This window comes from Pteropus vampyrus, unplaced genomic scaffold (assembly GCF_000151845.1).
Source record: "Pteropus vampyrus isolate Shadow unplaced genomic scaffold, Pvam_2.0 Scaffold283, whole genome shotgun sequence".
In the NCBI taxonomy this organism is placed as follows: Eukaryota; Metazoa; Chordata; class Mammalia; order Chiroptera; family Pteropodidae; genus Pteropus; species Pteropus vampyrus.
Window position 1 is genome coordinate 401,089 of NW_011889064.1, and position 25,498 is coordinate 426,586.

Here is a 25,498-nt window from a genome sequence, read left to right on the forward strand (position 1 = left end):
AAAATTCAAGTGATGTAAATTGTGAGTCGTGAAGCATTATGGTTTTATTTCAGGCCACTGGTGTCCACTTGATAAAATATATTAGAGCTCTAAGTCCCAATACCTCAGAATGTGACCTTATTTGGACAGGGTCTTTGCAGAGATAATCAAGTTAAAAGTCCTTAGAATGAGCCCCAATTCAATATTATTGGTGTCCTTCTGAAAAGGGGAAAATTTGTACAGAGTTGCACACATAGGAAGAACACCGTGTGAAGACTGGAGTTAGGCTGCACAAGCTGCAACTAGGAAAAAGGTCTGGAACAGATCCTTCCTTAGCTCCTTCAGGAGGAGGAGTATGGCCCTTCTAATACTTTGATTTCAAACTTCTAGCCTCCAGAACTGTGAGATACGAAACTTCTGCTATTTTTTGAAGAAAAGCAATGTAATTCACCATATAAACAGGATAGAGGGTGAAAATAAAAGACCATCTGAACAGATACAGAATATTCATTCATTGGACAAAATTCAACACTGACTCATAATAAAACTCTCAGAAAACTTAACAATAAAGGAAACAACTCAAATCTCATAAAAGTTATCTACCAATAAAAGTATAGACATCATACTTAATGGTGAAATAAGATCAGAACCAAGACAAGGATGTTCTCTATCACCATTTCCATGTTAATATCCGGCCAGTGCAGTAAAGCAAGCAAAAGAGGGCAAGGATTTGGTCCTGGAGAAAGAGGCCACCAGTCTATAGTAGAATAAAACAAAGTCCTTTAAGGACTAAGATGTACAGGGAGCTAGAATAATATTTTTACATTGAATGTTCATTTACCATCACTATTACCAGTAGGAATGACGGTAGGATATACTTGCTTTGGCTAGAGAAGGGAAAAAAGCAGACTCTGAGGTCTCAGAACTTATCTGAGGCTCACAGGTAGGCCTTAATGTTATTATACACTAACTTAATGCTTATAGCTAATCCATGTTGTTCTCCTGTTGAACATAAAACCATCTCAACATTCAAATTAAATAAGGTCACTGTGTAACCCATAAAAAAAAAACAATTATCTCTCTCTCTCTGACTAAATGAGTGATGGCTACTCCTTTATCAATTGCAGCTTTATCCTCACTATAGTCTGTCCTCACTATAGATAAGGTTTATATTGAGATACCCAAGCAGAGAATTGCCCCAAATTTCTGACAGCACCCAACCACAAGTGAGGTTCTTCCTCCTCCAATCCTCCACAAAATAACCCAACCTGTACAATACAATGACCAAATTCTATACTAGGTTTTCTTCCAACATTCTCTTGCCAATGTGCCCCAGTTTCCCCATAGTGAGCATTCTTCCTCACTGCAACAAATAATACAAATAATAAACCCAACTTATTCAATTACAGGTGTTCCTGGTGTTCCATTCCTTCAGTTGCAAGGCATAAAACAATAGCATAGCCTGTATGCTGTAGGCCAATACGGCTTGAGAACCTACTACTTTGTCACAGTACTACTAAACTGTGATAAATTCTTCATTCATTTTCTCACACTAAGAAAATTACTTATATTTCTTAGTCTTCCTAGCCTTTTAATTTAAATTATAGAACTGAGTAAAACTACTTAGAAAAATTATCTTGCAATTGAATAGAAACTTCAATGCAAAATTATCACAGGCACTATTTTAAGGATTATATATGGTAGTCTAAAACTTAAACTTCAATTTTTTCCCACCCACTATCCATTCCAAACTCCTGTTAACTGAAATGAAAAATTTTCTGCAAAGATACAATGCACATTTTGTAGTCACTTTTCCCTGCTGATCCAAACACACAAAATAATTAAATTTATCAAGTATGGTTATCCTTTAAATATTTTCAAACACTGATTGCAATTCTTTTTTTACTTTGACCTCATAATATCCACATTTCTCAGCTGTTGTATGAATAGCTGGCAGTTCTTACTGGTGGCAATAAAAGCTAACATTATTCTAAAAGAAAGTATATTTTCATATTTTTTAGTAACTCCATTACAAATATGAATTCTGCAGACAGAGACATGGATTTGAACTTCAACTTGCCCATGTACTTTTGTGACACTGGGCAAGTTACCTAACGTTGCATTTTTTAGTTTCAGCTACCTTATAAAAGGAATATTAATACCTACCACAAAAGTTGTAGTGAAGATTAAACGAGATTCTATACATTAAGCCCTTAGAATATAGGAAGCACTCAATAAATGTTATCATAACTGTCTAGGTATATTCAGGGTATTTTTAGGCATAAACTAGATAATCTAAGACAAATATCTCTTAAATACTTTTGTATATGAATTAGAAAATCTAACATGTAAATATCACCACCAAATAACATTTAATAAACTGCCGCCACCAAATAACACTTGATAAAAATAAATAGAATCCAAGTAAGCTGATTTTATCAACAAAATTGCCATCCAATTCAGAAACAATAAAATACTGTACAAAGAATTACAGAATAACTACCATCTATACCCACAAGGGAGCACACTACAGCCACTTACCAGATCTTTTGTGGGTTCTAAGTATAATGAAAAACAGACAAAGCAATAAGGAAGTAGCATGAATAACCAGTTCAAACTAGTTCAGCCATATCTGTGCAAACCAATCAGCAGTAGGTTTTTAAAAATCTATTTTGCATAAGCAAAGTATATTTAAGAAAGACACACATTAGAGAAGGGTGTGTTACCTGCAAACAAGTCTCCATGGCTGTATTACCGGAACAAAACATTTCTAAGGATCATTTTAAATATCATCATCTGTAACTGAGATGCTATTCATGAAACTGTTCCACAAAAGAAATACTACTTTTTTAGGTGGCAACATTAGAATCATGAAGCTCTCACATGACTGTAATTCATTTTTCCAAGAAAAAGCATCATATCTTACAGTAGAAAATGTCTGCCATGTCTAGAAGTAAATATGTAAAACGTGAACTACTTTCTCCTGAAAATATTTTTTCATGAAGAAGACAGTCAAAAAAAAAATGAAGTCCTTATATTTAGATTCAAGAAATCTGGAGGAAATATCACTAATAAAATCCTTCTCTACAGCATTAACAAGGGTTTTTCACCTTTACCAAAGGAATTTATATTTAAATAACCAAGGAGGATGAGTTCTGCAAGTTAAGTTTCTATGGCTTGGAATTTTTTTTCAAATTTTGGGTAAGTTATTTTTAGGGAAAGTTCAATGAGCCTCTTCTTTACATGAAAACATTTTCTTCTCTACTTCATCCCCTTCCACCCAATCCTTTCACTCTTCTTTCTAGCTAAGAGCCCATAGCTATGAAACAACAAAGGGGAAGTATTACCAAAAGCTGTAATGTCTTAGCCTACAATCTGCCTGCTTAAAAAGCTCAAGAATTTGAGTGTTTGTTCAAGAGCTGCTCAGAAACTCAGCCAATCAGTAGCCAGCATTCTGATTCCTGCCCAGCAACAGGAGACAGACAATAAGGTCAGAGAAACATAGTTAAAACCTGGATTTGCAATACTTCAGTGAGGTTCTTTTTCTTGTCTGATATAAGTAACCTAGAACATAACTGCATAAAATCCTAAATCCATAGACAATGCATTAAATATACCACATAAATAAGATTTACACCTTTTATGCTATTTTAATTATCTTCCTTTAAATGTCCGTGAATGTTTCCAGAAAGATAAATCAATTCCTTACCTGGGAAATGAGTGAAACATGGACAATGCCTAACAAGAACATACTTTTCTACACAATAGGTTAGAATCTACAAATGTAAATTTCTTTTTAAAAATCTATAGTCATTAACATTTATAAAACATTTATAACTAAAAATGCAGCGAATTCTTAAATCCAAATGACTTAGGATTATTTTCATACCCACCTATCACTATTGTTATAGACTTTCAATTCCAAAAATTAATTGTATTCTGAACCCAAAAGTTTACTGTGGATAACATTATACAGTATTTTGTTGTCTACTGCACTGACCTGACTTGACTTGATTAGCTAATGAAATTAAAATGTCTGATTCTTGACAACCTATTTTAAGTGTTGTAAGTACAATTATTACATCCTTTTCTCCTTAACTACTTTTCACAGCAGGTTACAAAAACGTTATATGAGCTCTCCCCTTTGGAAACAATAAAGCAAATGTGTGGATTACACGGTAAATAAATATTCATGTAAATTGAAGGGAAATTTTTCTTATATTGCATCATTCAACATTCCTTTAAAAGTAAAATTGTAAAATAAAAATAGGAAATCTGTCATAAGAGTATATTTGTTCTCAAATTCACTACCTGTCAAATTATCTTAGTAAACAAGTTTTTTCAAATAAACCTCATTCTTTTCTCCTTCAGTTAAAGATGAACCTTGTAATTTTTCAAAACATACCCAAGAAGGAGCTTGCTGCAGCCATACTCTTAGTTTATACAATCTCCCCATAGGCAAAATAAATCAGCAGCTGCTTCAATGCTTCAGTCCTGTGAGAGAGCTGAAATTCACCGTCTGATTGGCTTAAAGCCGTAGTTGCCTAAAACCAATCAGACATCAGCAGCAGAACCTTGCCCAGCAACAAGGGAAGCAGATGAGGGCAAGTGCTTTACCAAGAATCCAAATGGTGTGAAAATATACAGTGAACAGTGAAATTGAAACATATTTGTAATATACCCCCAGATCCTTTGTCTAAATAACAGGTCTGTGGTAGAGTTTTTCTTAGTAAATAAACAAGGGCCTATATTACTGCTTTCCAAGAACAGCCTTAACTGACAAAAACAACAGGGAGTACCAGGATTGTTGGGTCAAAATGCACACTCATACAAACATTATATTAACTCAAAGTTATGAATACCTGGTTAAGTATATTTAAAAATAAAACAGCAAACTGGCAAAATATTAAGCAAAGGCATTTAAGTCAACTTGACAGTTCTATCTTTGACACAGGCACTCAAATTACACTCATGTTGTTAACTGGCATTAGTATAACATTATTCTGAATAATGGTATGCAGAAAATAATTTTTATTCAACTTTCGGTTTTCATTAAACAGCTTAAATAAACAGTAGTCGACAGACCTAATAATGGCCTTCTCATAATAACTGATGCTGATGATTCCTAGCCTTTTCAGAAATGCAACTCTGCTACTAGATTTTTAAGTTCTCAGTTGAGAACTGTGTGGTTTTATTTTTCACTCCTAAATTTTGAGAAATTTGTAACAATCCTGAAAACAAAATCATAAACAATAATCAGTGTACTCATAAAAAATGTTAAAAATCTGTTTTACTGTTTACTGCCCACTATTGAGATTGGTGAACCTGATAATACAATGGTTCATCCACCCTGACACTTATCTGCTCAAATTTAGTGAAAAGACCTTCAAAATTTTTATCTTAAATACTGGATATCTCATCTCTTAATTATTTTTCTAAAACTTTAGTAAAACTTGATCACTACTTTCACTACTTCTGTTAAAAATCCCACATTTTTTTGTTTTCTACAAGTTCTCTCGGTCACTCACAAAGCAGTGGCAATATTTACTTGACGCAGAGCACTCTATATTTCACAATTCTTCAATTCTGCTATACTATGGTTCTCTCAATTACATAAAAACACTGTCAAGAGCTATCCTACCATGTTTTAAAAAAATATTAACTGGTGAAATCTGTTCCTTATCTACCTAATACTCACAAAGTCAGTAAAATATTTAGTGATCATGATATTTGACATCTCAACAAATAACCCCTTCTGCCTATCATCAACCTAATGATATTAGGTGGGGTATCAAAATGCGGAATGGAATAGGCCTTTAACTAAATTTTAAAATATAATCAACAACAAAGAAAATAGGGAATTTGCTTTACACCAATTCCTTGGACAAAGCAAGAACAAATCATGTTCTTGAAATATTGGTTACATTAAAACCAGAATGGTCACTACACTAACTTGTTATATTCGTTGCTACATTTTGAGAAATTCTAGGGTAGTCTACATGAAAAAAAAAAAGCAAGATACCTTAAAATCACTTCTCCGAATGTATTTTTGGGATCATTCTGTTACACAGGCAAATTAAAACTAATTGATGACCTTATCTAAAATATGCAATTTTAGAATACATTTATCAAATTACATCTTCTTAGAAAAATTAAGTCCATTATCATCAGGGCCCTACCACCCCAATACCACCTATGTATACAATGAGTGAAGTTACAGAAGGCCATGTTATTTTTAACTGACACTTAATCAAGGGGCAATTATATGTCAGACACTATACCAAGGCCTATTCTTTTCTCTTTTCAGTGACAATTTATACAAATTCAACTTTACAAATGATCTGAATTAATGTATCAATAACCATGCTACTATCATGCATTCCATTACATAAATAATAATTTTAACGTAGAAGGTGAACCAAACACCCAATTCAGCACGTAGTTGTTTTTATTAGCATAAGCATCCTTCTTATGTATTTTAGCCTAAATTGTGCTACCATGGAGTGTTCTATTTTATCAGCAACAAACTGTTAATGATAATGTTAAGCAATAAACTATATGATATTTGCCACAATTTTCCTCTCTCCCTCTTTTAAAATGAAGAAGTCATTGAATATAATTGTTAAGGCCAATCTATAAAAACAGAAAGCAGAATTAGTGGTTGCCTAAGGTTGGGGGGTTGAGAGGAAATGAGGAGTGGCTGCTAAAGAGTACAGGGTTTCTTTACATGGTAATAAAAATATTCTAAAATTAATTGTGGTAATGGTTGCACAACTTCTGAGTATTTTTAAAAACCACTGAGTTGTACACTTTAAACTGGTGAACTGAATGGTATATAAATTATATCTAATTAACTTATTTTTAAAAAATAGCAGAACCACAGTTGAATACTTTGCTTTTCACTTGTTTTGAACCTAACCTCCCTTTACTAGGCCATACTTCAAACATGGACAAAATTACACCAAAAGAACTGAGCACTGGTTCATACTTGGGAATTTTATATTACCAGGCCAATAAGTACATTTGTGATTATTAAACCAGTGATGAAAGAAAGGCAATACATGTAAAATAACAGCAGCCTTGTTTTCTATATGTACATCTTAGATAACCTGATTACTCTTTTTCTCTGTCCTAAATGGGACATAATTCTGTAGTATGTTTATCTTGCAGGATGGTAGCAATAGACATGCGATACTCAGAACAAAACATTTTATCAACAAAAAAACAGTACTGAGCATGGCATGGATGAGTACACCATGTATGTACATTAATAAAGTTTTCTACACATACTAGAAGGACTAGACAGTCTTAAGGGAAACAGAAGCATTCTCTTCCATTTTAATCTGGCACTATAACCAAAGGCCTTATATGTAATTAATGTTGATCAATTTCTTTTAAAATGAGGTATACCCGCTGAACTTTCTGGAGTTACATAAGGCTTAGTAACATTTTATCAATATTGTTTTTATTCATTTGATGTATCTCACCACCATTTACTCTTATTTGCCAGTACTTTAAATGTATCTTTTTAGAAATAATTATAAGTGAACCAAAATATCTATATTTTTGTATTGTTTGGCACATCTCATCAATGTACCTAGTACATTTAATATTAATACATTTTAAGTGTCCAAAGCTTAAAATATGCTGACATCACTTAACAAAAATAAATAAATAAAGATTCTGGTATAATATTAATAAGCTACATATTGCTTGGCACATAGTATACAGTTAGAAAATACTGGCTAAAAGGATGATGTGCTACACATATATATCTAATATCTAAAATAATTCTTAAATGATAAAACTAAATTATTCTTTTAGGAAGCAAAGGTAGAAATCTAAAATATTTTTGACAGTTGTGAACTATCGTGCTGGTATGTTCACATATAAGTTTAGACATAGAGGACGACTTCTCTTTGGGGAGTGAGGATGCTTATTTACTAAAAAAAGTGACAATATATGCCCACTTATACATAATGCTGCCTCTGACAGAGTATAATACAGAGCACCACTAAAATTAACGAAATATGACATGAAAGACATTTTTCAAGCCTTAAAGCTTTAGTTTGATTTCATATTTCAAAAATAAAACACCATTTTGAAAGAAAACTACTTTTATTTTTTAATATATAATGATGAAAATCTTCCTTAAAATAATAAATATACCCCAAAGGGAGCCCCCTGCAGCCATCTTATCAGTCCTCTCATAGCAACAGAAACCTAATATAATTTGCATAGTCACTGTGGTTGGCTATAGGAAGCAAGCTCTTGTAACCAATTAGAAGGCTAGAAATTGGGCAACCACAAGAGAAGAAATTTAAAATCTGCCTGGCAACAGCCTAAAAATAGAAACAATATGTTAGTATGAATCCCAGAATAGAAATGAATATAAGAGCAAAACTACCAACAAAAAACACTTTATTTTCTTGGAGAAAAAGATGTGTTTCGCATTTCATCAATATTAACTTGGTACCTTTCCTTAGTAAGTGGCATTTAAAAAAAATAAATTCTAAGCTAAATAAGCCACTTTCAAGTTACATGTAATTATTCATATTATTTTGTCTATATATGTACATATGTGTGTATGTAGATAAACATTTAAGCCTTTTTTCTTGAGAATAATGAGGTGCTCTGATTACAGTTCTAGTGTCTCTAATCTCCAAAATCTCAACAGCACTGTATTTTTTTCTAGCATTTTTACTGGCAATTATTTGGGAAACTGGCTATGTGTTAAAAGGCTGCTTGCTGTGTGTTAAAAATACAAAGATTAAATAACTTTTCACAGCAGATTTCTAAATAGGGTGGGGATTATGTCTTATTCATTTTTAACACAAACTTGTTCCAACACAATGTCCTTTATACAGTAGGCATTTAATAATTATTTTCTCAAAATAATTCCTGTCAGTGAGGAAAACAAATTATTGTTCATATCAAGTAAAAATTGAATCAAACATGTAAAAATATAATCTGTATAATGCTATTTTTGATTTTTTCAATTTTGTTTAAAGTAGGGTAAAGCTGATAACACTTGACATTTCTTATTATTTTACCTAGATAAGGTAATGTATTTCATCATTCTAACTATGCAACCCAATAATGCTTAATATGCAAGTTTCAGAATACATTCCAAATTTACCATGGAGTGGATTTTAATTCCTAAAGATGGCAAATAATGTTCAGTCTAACGTACTAACTATGAAGATTATGGGTCAGTCAGAAATGACCAAATATTTCTCTCTCTCTCTCTCTCTCTCTCTCTCTCTCTCTCTCTCTCTCTCTCTCTCACACACACACACACACACACAGAAAAAGGAAAAAACTTTTTCATTTCAAGAATTTGAATTATAGCTGCTAAAAGGCTGGTTAGACAGTTGTCATGTTAAAAGAAATGCTATTTATCAGAGTACATGTTCTATCCATTTCTTACATCGAACTCCATCAGTGTGTTTTAATGAAATGGTAAATTAATTTCAAAATGTTTTGTTTACTATTTGTTATACAAAATGCAAATGGATTCATATACTCAATAGTAGGAAAATTTTTAATTATGAAAATTACATGTAAAGGACTTATTTTAATCACGAATAAAGCTTAAAAGCAATGCCTTTAAAACACACAGAAATGCAGACAGTTTTAAGTAACAAAAAGAGCTTCAGTGAAGGATGGAAAAAAATTAAATGAGTAATCCACTGAGTAACAATTCTTTTAATCTAAATATCTAAGGATAGCTAGATTTTAAAATTAAGTTTAACCAAACTTTTAAAAAACATACTGTTATTTTAAATGCAGGTCCGGATAAAAAGTAACTTAGCTTATTGTCTTATTTTTCTTAATGTTGTATTCATATGTGACTTAGATATACAGAATCTAACTACAGTTGTATTCACATCTTTAACTTAAAGATTATATGTACATAATTTGTTTACTTATCTAAACAAATAAACTATGATCATTATCACAAAGGAAAGAAATGTGCATTAACCTATGAGTTACGATAGTGGGGAAGAATATAACAAATGGGTCAAATTTTATAACAAGGCATTACAAGTGGGAAAAATTATTTTATAATTCCAGATATGTAAGTAGAATATCGCTTTAAATATAAATCTCAGCACTTCAGTTTTTCTTCAGTATTATTTAAAGCAGTTATCGTCCTTTTCAATTTTTACTTACATCATCCAGTTTTATTTCAAGAGAACAGAAAATGCATGATGTCTGCAGAACATTATTTAAAGTAGTCACACATCTTATTACATACCTAGCAATCTGAATTTTGGGTGGATTGAATAATCGATGGCACCTTAGTGTTACTAATTAGTACAGCAAATAAAATGCCCTGCATAAGTTTAGATAGTTCCAGAAACTTCACTTTCCATCATTCCATTCTCTCTCCCCTCTTCTGACCCTCCCCATAAGAACATACAGGAGTTTCAAATGTCAGCTGAGAGCCAGATGTTCTGTGGCCCTAGCCTATGTGTATGGTAAGTCTAATTTTAATAACAAATATAACTAAACTAAAGGAAGAACCCTAATCTTTCATATCCTAAGGAAACTGAAGTTCTTCTTTGTACTTCTTATTTTCCTATTATTTTTCTCTTCTGTAGCAAAGCAATATTGCTAATACCTTATCCCTCCTTGTTGATCTAATTAAAATTACATTTACCGCAACTTTGAGGTAATCCTATTTACAAATTTACATCTTTCTTCAATCAGAACTTAAGAAAAAAAGTTATGCAAGAGTATAGCAAGATCTCTCCTGGGCATACAACTCAAAATGGACCAGCACTTCCCCCAGGGAGCAAAAGAAGAAAAATTGTATTTCCACTCTAAAATTTTCCTGGCAAATACTACATAAGAATATAATCTATATGTTTTTGGCAAAAATTCCTAAGAAGCTTAGTTTCACAGACTGGGATGTCAGAAGCTTTTATTAAAAGTTTATGATATATTTTAAGAAAATACAGAGTTCCTTTATCCAAAACTAAGAATTATCATTTTGTTTCACCTTTTAGAACCTAAAAAAAATCTGCAGAGATCTGAGCGAAAAACACTATACTTTGGAAACTCTTTTGACCTCTGTCCTAACCATCATACAAAATGATCTAATGTTCTCCACCCATTCAATAAACATATTGACTGATAACCACAATTACACTGAGTTCTCATGATCTTCTGCTTTCATGTAAACCTGTTCATACTAGTTGTGCTTGTTATGTGCTTGTTATTTTATTATAAATTACAAAATACAATTAAATTTTGTGTAAACTGATGAAATATGAGTGCAAAAAAAAAGAGCTGCTAGATATGCATCAGTAAGAGAGGCTGCTGGAGGAAAAAAAAAACGCAGACTGGGGAGTTTGGTTTAGGCAAATTATTTAACATTGTTAGGTCTAAAGTTTTCCATCTGGAATAAATGGAAATTAAATTACAAGACCTGAAAGGATCGTTTAAGTTTTGATTCTTAAATAAAATTTTAATAAATTCCACTCCAAAATATACTGCTCTACTGAGGAATGGTAAAGATAGGTTGGTGTATTCATGTATTCAGCACTTATCAAAAGCCATGTAGGTAACTATTATAGGACAATTTTTAAGATATTCTATTCTAGAGAAACAATATGATTAACAGTATAACATATATAGCCTAACACTATAAAGTGTTATGGTATAGAGACTTTAATATAAATGTTGAAGAGAAATATAAACAATAATACAATGTATGGATATCTTTCTACATGAATGACCATGAAAATTAGAAGTTCTCTACTTTCCATTAACTGTCATTTTCCAACATAGACTGTTTAAACCTAATAATAAAAAACATGCTTTCAAATGTGTAATTACAAACAAAACCTCTACAGAGCCATTATTGTCTTCCAGATTGGGTTGGTATTCCCAATTTTTGTGACCCGATTTCTGAAAACTGTGAATAAAGAATCATTCAAATTCGAACGGAAGGGAGGGAAAAAAGTATGCCTTTCTTTCCAATTTCAATTTCAACTGCACTTCTGCTCATAACTCTATTTATAATTCAGTTATACCCACAAGACTTCACATGTAGTTGCTAAGCAACAGCAACATGCTGAGTTCAGGGCTATTGGAAATCTGGCTCTCTGCCAAATGAAAATATTTAACTGAGCCTAGAGCCTCCAGAATTTAAAGAAGAATAGGGGGGAAAGGGGGAGAAATCCCAAAGAAATACAATGATAAACACAATAAATCACAAGCTCTTTGTAAGGGTTCACAAATTCACATGAAGAACCTTATTTTGACATTTACGAATATTTATTATTTTTCTCCTAACTTTATCATCTTTTTAATGTTGAAATAAAATCTCTGAAGCTATTCTATTGGAAAACAGAAGACATATGATTACCCAACATGTCATTGTTAATGGCATAACAATTGACTCAACAAATATATTGTGCAAAAAGAACAGCTCTTAGACTAGGAGAGCAGTCTGTGAGAAATGACTTAAGATTTTCTATGTTGGACCTTTAAGGCCAGGACACAAAAACCTATACATTTCTTCAGATTCCTTTATCCCTGTATGTTTGGTTAACTACTAAAAGAAGAGATAAATTTTCTACCCTAAATTGCACCTTTCCAATTTTAGACACCTTTAATATTTAAAAAATTAAGCATATTCAGAAATTTATTAACATAATTACAAAAATTAACTGTCATTTTTCAATAGAAATTGAAAAGGTATTGCACATGGTTCAACACTCATTAACTGATAAAATTAAAAATTAAACAACATAAAGATTGCTCCTTAAACTGACAATGGCTACTTCAAACCAATAGGAAACTTCATATTTAGTGGTAAAATACCATAAACATTTCCACTAAAGGCAAAAACAAAAAGTATGGTACTATATTCAGTACTGTTCTAGAAATCCTGACCAAAGCGGTACGAACTCAGAAAATACAATGAAGACATTTAATTCAGAATAGCAAGAAAACAGTATCTAGAAACATTAACATATATGAAAAAATTCAGAAGTATGAAAATATGTAAAATATTAGAGCTATGTTGGCTATAAGACTCAATATAGAAAAATATATCAATTTCAAAGGTACATAAAGTAACCACAAATTTTGAGAAATACTTGAAAAATAAAAAGCATAATGGGATTAGTATCCAGAATAAGAAAGAACATCTATTAATGAATAAAAAGGACAAACAATTCAAAAGAAAAATAAACAAGAAATATAAACAGGCAATCTATACAACAAATATAAGATGTTCTACCTCATTAATAATCTGCAAAAGAGAAAAAACAATCAAAAAATACATTTTTAGACATTAGACTAACAACTATTTATGGTAAGCAATAATGTACAAAAATGAGCAGTCTCATACACTGTTAGTAGAAGACTTTATTGTCATAACCATTTTTAAGGACAAGTAGGCAGGAAGTGTGCATCGCTTTGACACATCAAAGACACTTTGAGATATCTAGCTTAAGACACACTAATATGCTTAAAAAGGTAATGTATTAGGATAACTATTACTGCACTGTAATAGCAAAAATACAAACAAATTTAACATCCATCACTAATAGTTTTAAAAAATACTGGAGCATCCACACTAAAGATCACGGACACTAAGAAGTTAAGAAGAGTGTGGTACACCTCTTTTATGGGCATCAATTTAAGTGTACAACAAAGCAGCTATATAACTCATAGTGCTTAAGAGTGCAAACATGAGCCAGACGTACTTTTTTGAATACTGGTACTATCATTTCCTCCTAGTTAAGTTACTTATCCAAGATATTTATCCTCTCCTTGTTTCAGTACTCTCATCTGTGAAACTGAGACTATAATAATGCCTGTCTTCCTAAGAATGTTATGGGGATTAAATGAGAAAATAAATGGAAAGTACTTAGATATATAAGCAGTCGATAAATGTTTCCAGTTTTTATGCCATTATGTTTTAAAACAAAAATAATTTCTATTTCTAACCATTTATATATACATTCAAGTGATATTTTAAAGTCAGGAAGGATAAATGCCTAACTAGTTACAGTACTTTACTAGGGGTGAAGAAAAGAGGATGTAAGTATAGACTTTCACTTAGACTTGATGTGCCAGTTTAAATTTTCACACTGAAAATACATTCCTGTAGTAATTTGTATCTTAACAGTTATGCTCATTTGACTTTCCTCTATCTCTTCTGTATTAATGTTAATTAAGCAGGGCAGCAGTAATATTTATTAATGTGGATAGAGTAGTGACCCATATAGTAGGGACACAAAGCTCCTGAAGAAAGAGGAAAGGGAAGATACCATGCAAAAGACAAATTCCGAGCATATGCAATGAGCGGCAAGTACTATTTGCCCACCTTTCACAATCATTTGAGCACATACACCCAAAGTAAAACAAGAAATCTCCAATACAAAAATGAGTACAATTAAGAAAAGCTAAAAAAAAAAGTTAGATGCCAAACCCCACAAAAAACTAGTTAATGAAAAGACATTTTTAAGTAGTACATTAAATGTCCTCCAAGTGCATGGGATGTTATTTCACCCATACACACACACACACACACACACACACACACACACACACACACACACGAAGATACAAAAAAAATCAACCTGAAATCTTAGAATTTCAAAATATGTTCTCTCAAAATATTATACAAAGAAAAAACTGAAAAGCTAAGAGACATGGTAGTCACACCCAGAAGTGACAACTTTCACTTTAGAGGAGTTCTAGAAAAAAAGAACTGAGAAAAAAATTAGAGAATAAGGGGGAAAAAATGGCAGAGCTCACACACACACACACACACACACACACACACACACACACACACACACACACTCCCCCCCCCCTCCCCCTCATTCACTCACTTTCCATATAGAAAAAGCCTACTGGTTATCAAAACAGACTAAATTAAAACAAGCAAAAAGAATTTTAACACCCAGACATATTATGTTAAGATTCCAGAAAACCAGTATGAAGAAATGTTAATAACTTAAGAGTAAAAAAAAAAAAATCATTTAACTACAAAGGAATAAAGATTAAACTGACATCAGACTTGATACTGAATGCTAAAATAAACAACAATGTCCTCAAAGTTTAAGGGGAAAGCTATTTTTAGCTTAGAATTCTATTGTCAGAAAAACTAGCAATCAACAGGACAGAGAAATAAAGATATTACTCTGAGCAAAGACTGAGGAAACGGATCCTTGCTAAAATAATTTCATAGGTATACTATAAGTATAAGACAGTAAAAGACCCTAAGAAGGAACTCAGACATGAGAAACTGCAATGCTCCAAAAAACAAGTAAAACTCATGGACACACTGAAATAATTAAGGATCCATCATCTTTAAAATAAATATTGTGAAATTAAAATCCCAGATAATTACAAAATGAAAATTAACAGATTTAGGAGTTGCTGAATATGGGGCAAAAACAAAGAAAACTATCATCCTAAAAATAACAGGTTTTAAGCTGGGTAAAATGACAAAAATATCATTTGATATGTACTAACAAGAGACATAGCTTATAATAAAACAGAAAATTAACAGATGAAAGATGATACACAAGGCAAATGCTAACAAAAAAAAGTTAAGTATACATGTAAAACCTATACATAAAATAAAAAAGAATTCAAATTGAAAATCAAGTAATGGTATAAAAAAGATATTTCCTACTGATAAAAGGTACAATCCACTAGAAACATGTATCTTTGATGTACCTAAATAATATCACTTCGAATCCCATAAAACAAAACCAGACTTAAAAATTTCAGAAATAAACTAATAAATCCACAATCAGAGATAAACACACCTCTTCCTAAAGTCTATAGATGAAGAAAACAAGTGATATAAAGAATGCATTTCTCAAATAATATGCTAGAAAAAAATAGAATTGCATATTTAATAAACCCCATATGTACATTTTTATGAACACATCCAAAATACATTAATATTGACAATGAATGTGGGAACAAAGAAATATTAACAACTTCATAAACAAAAAAATCACACAAGGTCACAATCTGTGGCCACAACATAACAGATAAACAATGAAATGACAGGAAAATTATCTCCATACAAATTAAAAAAAAAAAAACAAAAACCTTGGATTAAAGATGAAATCTTTGGTGAAAGAGCAACAACAAAGTATTAACAGAATACAACCTAGGGAATTGAACTAAAATGATACTCAGATGAAAACGGATAGCCTTAAATGCATATATTAATTTTTTTAAAAGCCACACTCAAAAACAAGTAAAAGAAGAAAGGTATAACCCAAAGCAAGAAATTACAATAAGAACAGAAAATGAGAGAAAACTCAAAACAGTAAGCAATCAATGAAACCAAATGTCAGTTTTCAAAAAGACTATGAGGGAAAAATGGCAAGAACTGAAAAAAGCACAATAAAAAATATTAGAAATTATGAGACATAACAATAAATATAAAGTAAACTTGGTTCAAATATTCAAGTAAATAGAGGTTATGTGAAAAAGACTGAGAGATTTTAACTTATTGCAAACTCAATAAAATTCAACAGTGCTAGGTGGTGGCTGCCAAAAATGTCAATGCAAAGTTAAACTTCAGAACAGAAGTATACAAAGAGAAGGGGGCCATGTTTTAGTATTACATTTAGTTCTGAGCATCATAAAGGTGGCTTTTAAAAACTACATGAAGGTCAAAGAGGACGACCTGGCTAAAGAATGAACTAGAACAATGTATTGTTTGAAGAATAGTTAGGAAAATGGAGGATATTTAGCTTAGAAAACACAAGGGAATTTTAATGGCTTTCTTTAAATAGTGCAAATCTGTCATGTAAAAGAGGGACAGATACTGAGAGAGAGAGAGGCAGATAGACATATAGACAGAAGGGGGGACATATAAAAACAGAAACAATAAAATGCCAACTTTGTCTTAAAATCAACGAATGTTAATTTGTTCAGATGTCCAACAAAAGAAGGAACTGCCTTATGACATTAGAGATGCTCCCTTCTGTCATTAAAAATGTTGAAGCAGAAACTAGGTAATTACCTGTCAGGAATACCAAATGGTAGATTCCAGTGCAAAGAGCAATGTTAGAACTAACTACTTGACCGCTTAGGTCCATTTCATTTAGAAGATTTTGTGATTCTATATTACTTGTTAAATAAATTTTGTTGCCTAAGAGGAAGACAAACTAAAAATTCAGATTTAATCTCCCAGATTGTTGGATCATTCACACTCAACTTTAACAGTCTCAAAGATTATACATCTTTATGCTCATGACTTTAATCATTGTCGTACATGCTTTCTTTTAGGTTTATTTGTGTACATACACAATACTCCTCTGTCCTATTTTCCTTCACCTTTCTTTGCTATGATCCCCAATTCCGACAGCATTCAGTAAATTCCTTTTTTGGTCTAACAATTTCTTGCCTCTTTACCTATATATAAAAACCAGTTACTCCATCTCAACTATCTTCCTAGCCCAACCTTCTCTCAAACAAGGGCTTAAGTGTGAAAACATTTCTCAATTGTTTTTAAATTTGTGTGTTCTCCACACTGAGAAGCACAAACTTCTCCCCATCCAACCTCAAGCACATTAATTAAAATTATCTTTCTACTATCACCATTTCTCCAATTGTAGTGAAATCGTTTACTGAGGAAAAACATACACCAACATATGTTTTATAGTTTAACAGAACATATATTAACACAATAATTTTGAAAAGCTCAAGCAACACCATCAAACGGCAACAGGTAACAGTTTGTGCCCCTGAAACACAAGTGTGGATTCTTCACAGCTGGCCTCTAGTTTTTAAGTATCTAACCATGTAGTAATAAATGACTAATTGCCTTTCAGAATCAAGAGAACTGGAAGTCCCACCTAAAGTAACACTTTTTAGGTTGCAGAAAGAGCCTGCTGTTTAACTTCTATAGAGAAGGAGGCAAAGAGAAAACTGCCTAATATAATTCCTTTCTTCCTCCACTTCTCTAGTGAGCTAAGCTCACTACCACTCTTCACTTCATCCTTACTTACCTCCCCACACTCATTCCCCCAAATTATTATATCAATGAGTAATATATTTTTATCATTTGCCATACTGATATTGATAGATACACATACTTGCATTTCTTTACAGATATAAATCTTCCTATCTTTACAGTAATGAGTATATATTCTTTATTTTATACAGTTCTTTATTTCAGTGAGATTTTTTCTGTATGCAATTTTTCATGCATACCAAAAAAGAATATAACAAATGCCTAGCTTAAAGAATAAGATATTAAATTCAATGTAATTTCTAATTAATACATCCATTTTAGTTTTAGATTCAAATTCACTTTATTAAAATGGTGATAAATTCAAGTATGTGCAAATGAAAATAAAGGTGGTACTGGAAAACTTGACCATGTTACATGTAAATATACATTATCTAATGAATATCAATGAGCCACTTGGTAAAACATAAGCACTGATTTTGATTATGAAGTCAAAGTGGTAGGTTTACACTAAAACTTTACAGTTCAGCAGGATTACAAAATGTCATGTTTCTGTATGTAGCTGGTGTTATTACGACTGACAATACAGTAACAGGACTATAATGAAGAGATCTATAATTGATTACTATGTTGCATGAATAATATTCACATATGAAAGCCCACTGTTCATTTCAAGTCAAACTTGAGGAAAATTAGAAGATGAAAATATTTTTTAAGACCAAATCCAAATATGCCATTGAAAATCTCCTAAAAATTAACATTAAACAATCTATCGATCTTGATATTAGTAAAACTAAAAACAAACAAAAAAACCCCCTTCCCAATGGTGATAGATAGATACAAGGTCTGAGGGAGTAGGGGGTGGGGGCTGGGAGTGTCATAGAAAAAAGACCTGAATCTCTTACCTGTGGGCAGTTTAATATTGTGAAAAGGACTTCCTCTTCTGTAAACCACTGCTACTTAGTTCATTTGTATAAACATTAAAAGCTAATGAAGACTTCTAGATCAGCCTTCTTGAGCCTAAATTCCTTGTTTGGTTTATATTCATAAGAGAAACAGGAATACAGTAGATTGACTACATATTAAAATTCCTTTCAAACAGTGGTACACATTCTGTTGCATAGTTTGTGCAGCAAACATCCCATTAATCACAAAGCCAAAAAACATCAGACAGTATGTCAATGAAGCTCACAGAACACACAAAGTACATCTTTCCAAAAGACTGTTCCAGTGAAGATGCCTAGAATTAGAATTCTTTTGTACTGCTTTCTGTGCTGCCAACTATTAGGTCTGCAGCAACTGTGTGCAGTTAAGTACTTCCCACATATTACTCAATATTATCAATAGGCATAAATCTATAAAAGCAGAACTAAAAGCCTAAGAGGCGTATAGCTCCTCACTATTACACATATTCATTGTCAACTGTGGAGGTTTCCTATTCTAATGCATCAACTATATTCTTTCACACCAAAAGGCTGAATTCTTATACATTCCAAAGAGAAAATCCATGACACATATTATTTGCTGCTCTAGCACAGCCAGACTGCAATTACAGCTAGCTGGCGCCAGTAAGAACGATTTACATAAAGCAGTTTTCATTTCATGACCAAACTAAAAGAGAATACTGCTGAGTAAACCCTCCCCCATTAGTTCCCCACAGGCACTGACTGGCTCTAGAATATATCTAGTTATCTATTTATTAATATGATCCAAATTCAGGTAATAAGAGAAAAATCAACTTATAACCCTTATATAACTTGAAATTCTGCCCTCTCCATCCCCCAAAAATATGTTGATCCCCCAGAAATATTCAAAAGTTTAAGTTTGTGGTGTAGACCAATGATTACATAAATCCAACGACTGCTATTTTTAACAATCATTAAAAATATAAAATATAATTTACATTTAGCTAAAAGCTATCCTCATTTTACTCAACAGCTACCTTTCAAATTTTGTTTACTAATCACTTAAATAGTAAATGATCATTTAATTGATTTGCTCTTAGAACCATATTGCTTTGTTTCACCGAATAATAAGACAATGCATCTTCAGGTATCACCATTATGATGGTTAAATAATTCAACATATTTACCACTAGTTAGTATTACTAAAGCATGCATTCAATATCAAACTCAAGCATATTAAATTTTGTGTATTGTTTTAATTAGCCAGATCTAACTGGGCAAGTATTGAGTTATTATCTGTAAAGTCCTTTAATTTTTTTAAATTATTATTTCATGGCCTAATAAATAATTCTGTCTATCCACGTCTATTTTTCCAAGTATTTTGTTGAGTATAAATATATTAAATTTCATTTTCAAATAATAATCCAGAAACTATTTTGAGTCATATCTAAAATAAGATTTAAAAAAGTAGTTAATATGCTAATTAGTGGTTATTCAAAATATATTCCTTATTTTTCATCTTATTTTCAGTTGTCTTAAAATATAGTCCTTAAATTATTCTTATTACACAATAAAGAAAATGGGTGTCTACTTTAGGGTAATGATAAAGTTAGATATCAACAAGTATTCTGATATATGGATAATCCAAAGTGTTAACCTAGGTTACTTCTGATAAGCTGTAATAGATGTCCTCAAACAACCATATTCTCTTGTCAAGATCTGTGCTCCACCAGCAGTGGATGAAAGGACAAGGACAAATGTGAGTAGTGTTCATCTGGCTATTGGCTACCTATTCCATGCTACCTCCAGCATTCTCAATTCCTCAGCATTTTAACCTTCTCATAGTTACCGTCTTCCTATTTTCCCAGCCCCAATGTAGATTCATTGAGGGCAGGGATCCAACCATCAAAACAGTGCCTGGCAAATAACAGGTGCATAATAAATATTTGTTAAATTTGTTGAATCAATTCATCAATTCACAGTCTATTTTTGTTTTTACTCTATCATGCTACCCTAGCATAAATAAGAATTCTTGTTTTGTCCCTTTTAGGCTCTTTTAAAGTCTTTATTTTGATATTTAAACATCTTGTTTTCTGGTATTTTTTACTGTAAATCAGCTAGGCTCCTAAAAACCCCCTCTCCCTAAGATCCTTTTCTAAAGTAACCCTAGCTCAGATTTCTCCCCAATTCCATAATGATTGGGGTGGGGGGAAGGAAAAGAAAAAACTGTGCAGGAGAGAACCTTGTGAGGAAAAAGCAACCAATATTTGCTCATAATTTAATTTGTGTTACACACTGCACTAGGTGCTTTATATTTGTTATGCTCATTTAAATCTCATTATCAACTTGGTATGGTAGACTTCATCCCTATTTAAAGATACGAAAACTGGGGTTCTGAAAATAAGCAGCTAGCCTCATCCCATAAAAAATAATGTATAAGACTTATTAAGTTATTAATATAAATAGGTACTATAGTTACACTTGTCATGTAAACTTCTAGCTAGTAAATGGAAGATATATGAATTCACCTTGACTCTGACACCAAAATTTGTGTCCTTCCCTGACTCCTAATCTAGATTGTCCAACCATCTCTCTCATTAATGGTCAAGGAATGGCATTAAAAGAGAGATTAAATAATTTACCCAAAACAATACAATTATTTAACAGTACCAGAACAACAACAAAAAAATTGTTTCCTGACTTCTGTACTAATACTTTCCACTCTGAATGCCATTTTACTTCTATGTCAGCAAAGGAAACCACCAAGTCAGATGGCTCTGCTGGGCAGTTAATTGTGTCTGGTTTACCTCAGCAGGAAAGGTAGAAGCCCTTAGGCAGATGCAGAAGCAACTCCTCAGACCTCTTCTGGTGTTAAATTCCCTCTTTCATTAAATTCAAAGATTCACTGAATCAATAAGCACTGTTTTCATCATTTCCATATTCACGCATTAATGACTAATAACAGACTTACAAATTACTAATAGAGAACACTTCATGAAAGTTCTAAACTGAGCAATTTTTTTTAGAATCCCTTATTTGAGTAGACTTCAAGCTTTCTCCCAAATCACTTTCTCTTTTAAAAGTGTGAGGAATTAGGAAAGCAGGGCAGTCAATGTTTCCTGTGTGAGTTAACTGCATTAACTGCTTTTTCAATTTTCGCTCAAGTTTTCTCTCTAACTTGAAAACCATTTTCCAAAAAAGAATAACATTCTTTTAGCACTTCCCTAGAATTTCCAATGTCATGGAATTACATGAATGCTAAGAAGCTGGCTTTCACTCTGGAAAATGTGAAATTTAAATTCACAGCAGATCATGATTATAAACTACCATGTTTCATGGATTACCAAGGTAGTGTTCATATAGCTGAGGAAGTGAATATTATTTAAACAGAAGTCTGTAATGGCCCCTGAAATAATCTAGTCTAGGGCAGTTAAGAAAATTTTCTATTAGGAACTTACTCATTTTAAGTGCTAAAACTTCTTAGTTCAACCAATTTAGGCAAAAATCTTTTTTATAAAATAGATTTCCTTTACTTGTTTGGTAAACTGCATATCTTGACTATAACTTTTTCTTATCTACTATCACCATTAAGAACATCAAATTAATAAACAGTGATGTTTTTGAGTTATAGATAACTTATCATTAAAAGACCTCGAAGTGCTTATGTTTCTAATTAGTATTTCTTTAGTCTCTTCATTTTCAATCATCACTTTTATTGATATCACGGTATGTCCTTCAATCAGCTATCACAGTACTCCAATATAAAAATTAGGACAAGGCTAAAGGTTAGCAAATGTGCCATTATCTTCTAAAGAATAAATTGACTTTATATATGCTACCTCTTCTACAAAGTAGGCTAGATTTTATGTTTTTTTACTTTCTTCTTGGTTAGAGGTTGTATTTTAGATATAAGGCTGCCAACAATCTGTCAAATAAGTAGGATAGGGATTTAAAAGGAACAGCTTACAGGTGCTTAGCAGGTAATGTGAGTTAAGGAAGAGCACCAGATGTGAGGACTAAGCCCCATCTGAAGGAGACAGTAACTACTCAACTATAGATTATTTTTCTCAGAAACACAATTCCAGCACTGCCCAATCTTCTATTTTTCAAGAGATGAGACATCCACATTTTTGTGTAAAATCTGACAACTTTAAATTTTGACAACTAGAGAAATAGGGCAGTGGCTAAAAGATGAAATAAGTCTGTTGGCTGCCAGTTTGTGGCCACTAAAAGAAAACTATACTGTTAAGATTCATTCTCATTTGTATTGAAACAGAAAACTCTAGGCCCTGTATTCTAGTCATCTTTTCAGAGAAATTATTTTCGTCCTGTATATTTGGAGAACTCAGCCAGACAAGAACTGAAACATCTCTCCCACTCCTCTGTGTAATGTAAACATTCTATATTGGCTAATTTATTTAGAGTAAGACCCAGTAGTAAATATATTATATTACCAAACTGATATACTTTATCAGCACTTCTAGCTTCTGAGCATAAGTTATATGAGAAATTTCCCATACTTTTTAAAATACCACATTCCCTGATCCAGGCACATCTGAGAAAGTATATGACATCTGAGAAGCAAGTGAAGTGAAAAGCATTCAAATATTACTGGAAAATTACCATGCCAGATATTTGTGGAGTATTTCATGGTACTATTCAGAAATATTATGTAAACTGATCCTCAGCATATCCTTGCCAAAATAGATAGGAATTTCCCCCCTATTTTATAGATGAGGAAACAAGAGTCAGAAAATGGGATACATCAGCACTATAAGAAAAATGTAACAAAAACAGAATTCGCATTTAGGTTTGAACTCTTGGTCAATATTCTTTCCACTATCTCAACATTTCCCTTAAAGGCCTATGCTAATGAAACGGTTTATGAAAAAGGGTAAACAAATGGAGAGCACAAGAAGTGACAAAATATTAACATAAAATTTCAATTATCTGGCTCTCAGATTTTTTATGCTCTCAATGATTCAACATAATAGCTAACCTGAAATTTAGCATAGAAAATCTTAAACTATCACCAATCCCAAAAGTAATAATCCCAGTAGGGTTTATGCTCACATTCGCAAAAATGCAACATGGCACTGAAAGAATTAGCAATAACATCCTGAGTAACCAGAGTGTTCGTTTCCCCATGTACAAATAATAATCAGTAGAGTCAACATGTGGAGGATGGAAATAAATCTTATAGTCCACAATGGAAGGCAAAAAGAGTGGATCATTAAAATTTCCCTGAGGTTCTACTCTGAAGATCAACAAAAGTTAGTCAATAATTTCAACCAAGCCAATTTTTCTCCAGCAGTAAAGAATATCAAACCAAGTACATGGCTCCCATTGTATGAAATTTTTGAAACAGTGAGCTATTTTTACTATGAAAGGCATGAAAATATGAGTGATTAAAGTCACAGCACATTCACTTTTCTATGTGATACTTCAGGGCACAACCTTACTGAAAGGCATGATGGATAGAATTTCTCACCCATACTGAATTTCCTCTCCTTTTTCTCTTTTAGGAGATTTACATAAAGTATTGCTCGGATTATTGCATTAAAAGTCCCAACAACTTTACAAAGTAAGGTAATGAAAGTGAAATAAATGCACTAATAAAGCTGTTGAAACTGAGCTAATGATTCCAACTATATTTTGGGCCTCTGAACACTAAGTTAGAAAAAAACAATTATTTTATTTAAAAAAAAAACAACTAAAAACAGGCGTAAACATAACTTCGTGGCAAGGCAGCAATTTTAAACTGTTAAATTATGTAAATATAGATCTTATACTATACTTTCATGAAAATCAAAAACGAACATAAAGAATATATGTCCTAGAATGCTCTTCAAACTGAATTCCAGTCCGTTAGCACCTGGAGCTTTACAAACAAGTGACCTAGATCCTACACTAATATAAGATCATAACTGTCATATGTCATCTAGTTTCATTCAAACTTTTGTTTTCATCATAACAACCTAATTGTTCTTATTTACTAAACTTATAAATAAATGTTATAAATTTACATTATAAAATAAGTACATAGTAGTTAAATACCACCTGTATCCCTTTTCATATAATGGGGTCCTTCGTAAGAATTTAATGTGTAAAAAGTTGCTGTTTTTTAAAAGTTGTTAAATTTAGAAAGTTCAAAACTTACTGTTTTATGTCATATTAGTCAGGGATATATTCATAATACTTTACTGACACAGCTAGAGAAATGTATCATACCATTAAAAAAAAATTTCAAAAGATACTGTGATTTAAAAATTAGTCCTAAAAATGTGATTGTTCTGCAATCTGGAATATGTGAATAAGAATATAATTCTACCTTACTGGGTCACTGTGGACTTACAATATCTCAATAAATATTTTCTACTTCAGACCCAATGTTAAGAAACTTTTTGAAATTTTTGAAACTAAATTTACAAAATCGCTGAGTTATACTACTTTTAAATATAACACAGGTTTAAACTAAGACTAAAGTGGACATCAACAATTAATATCAGTTAATTAAAACAATTTAGTATTTACTTCGGCTTTGTTGCATTAGAAAACATTAGCTATAAAGAAAAGGGTATTGAGACCTAGAAGATGTGAACTTATTTCTAAATTAAAATTCTGCATCTGAATGTCAATT

General features: G+C 32.0%; 1 protein-coding gene across 2 annotated transcripts in view; it reads right to left on the reverse strand.

Moving 5' to 3' along the window:
- The window catches only part of ATF7IP (activating transcription factor 7 interacting protein), a 104,237-nt gene that overhangs the window by 62,768 nt on the left and 15,971 nt on the right, over nucleotides 1–25,498 (reverse strand). The window lies entirely within an intron of this gene.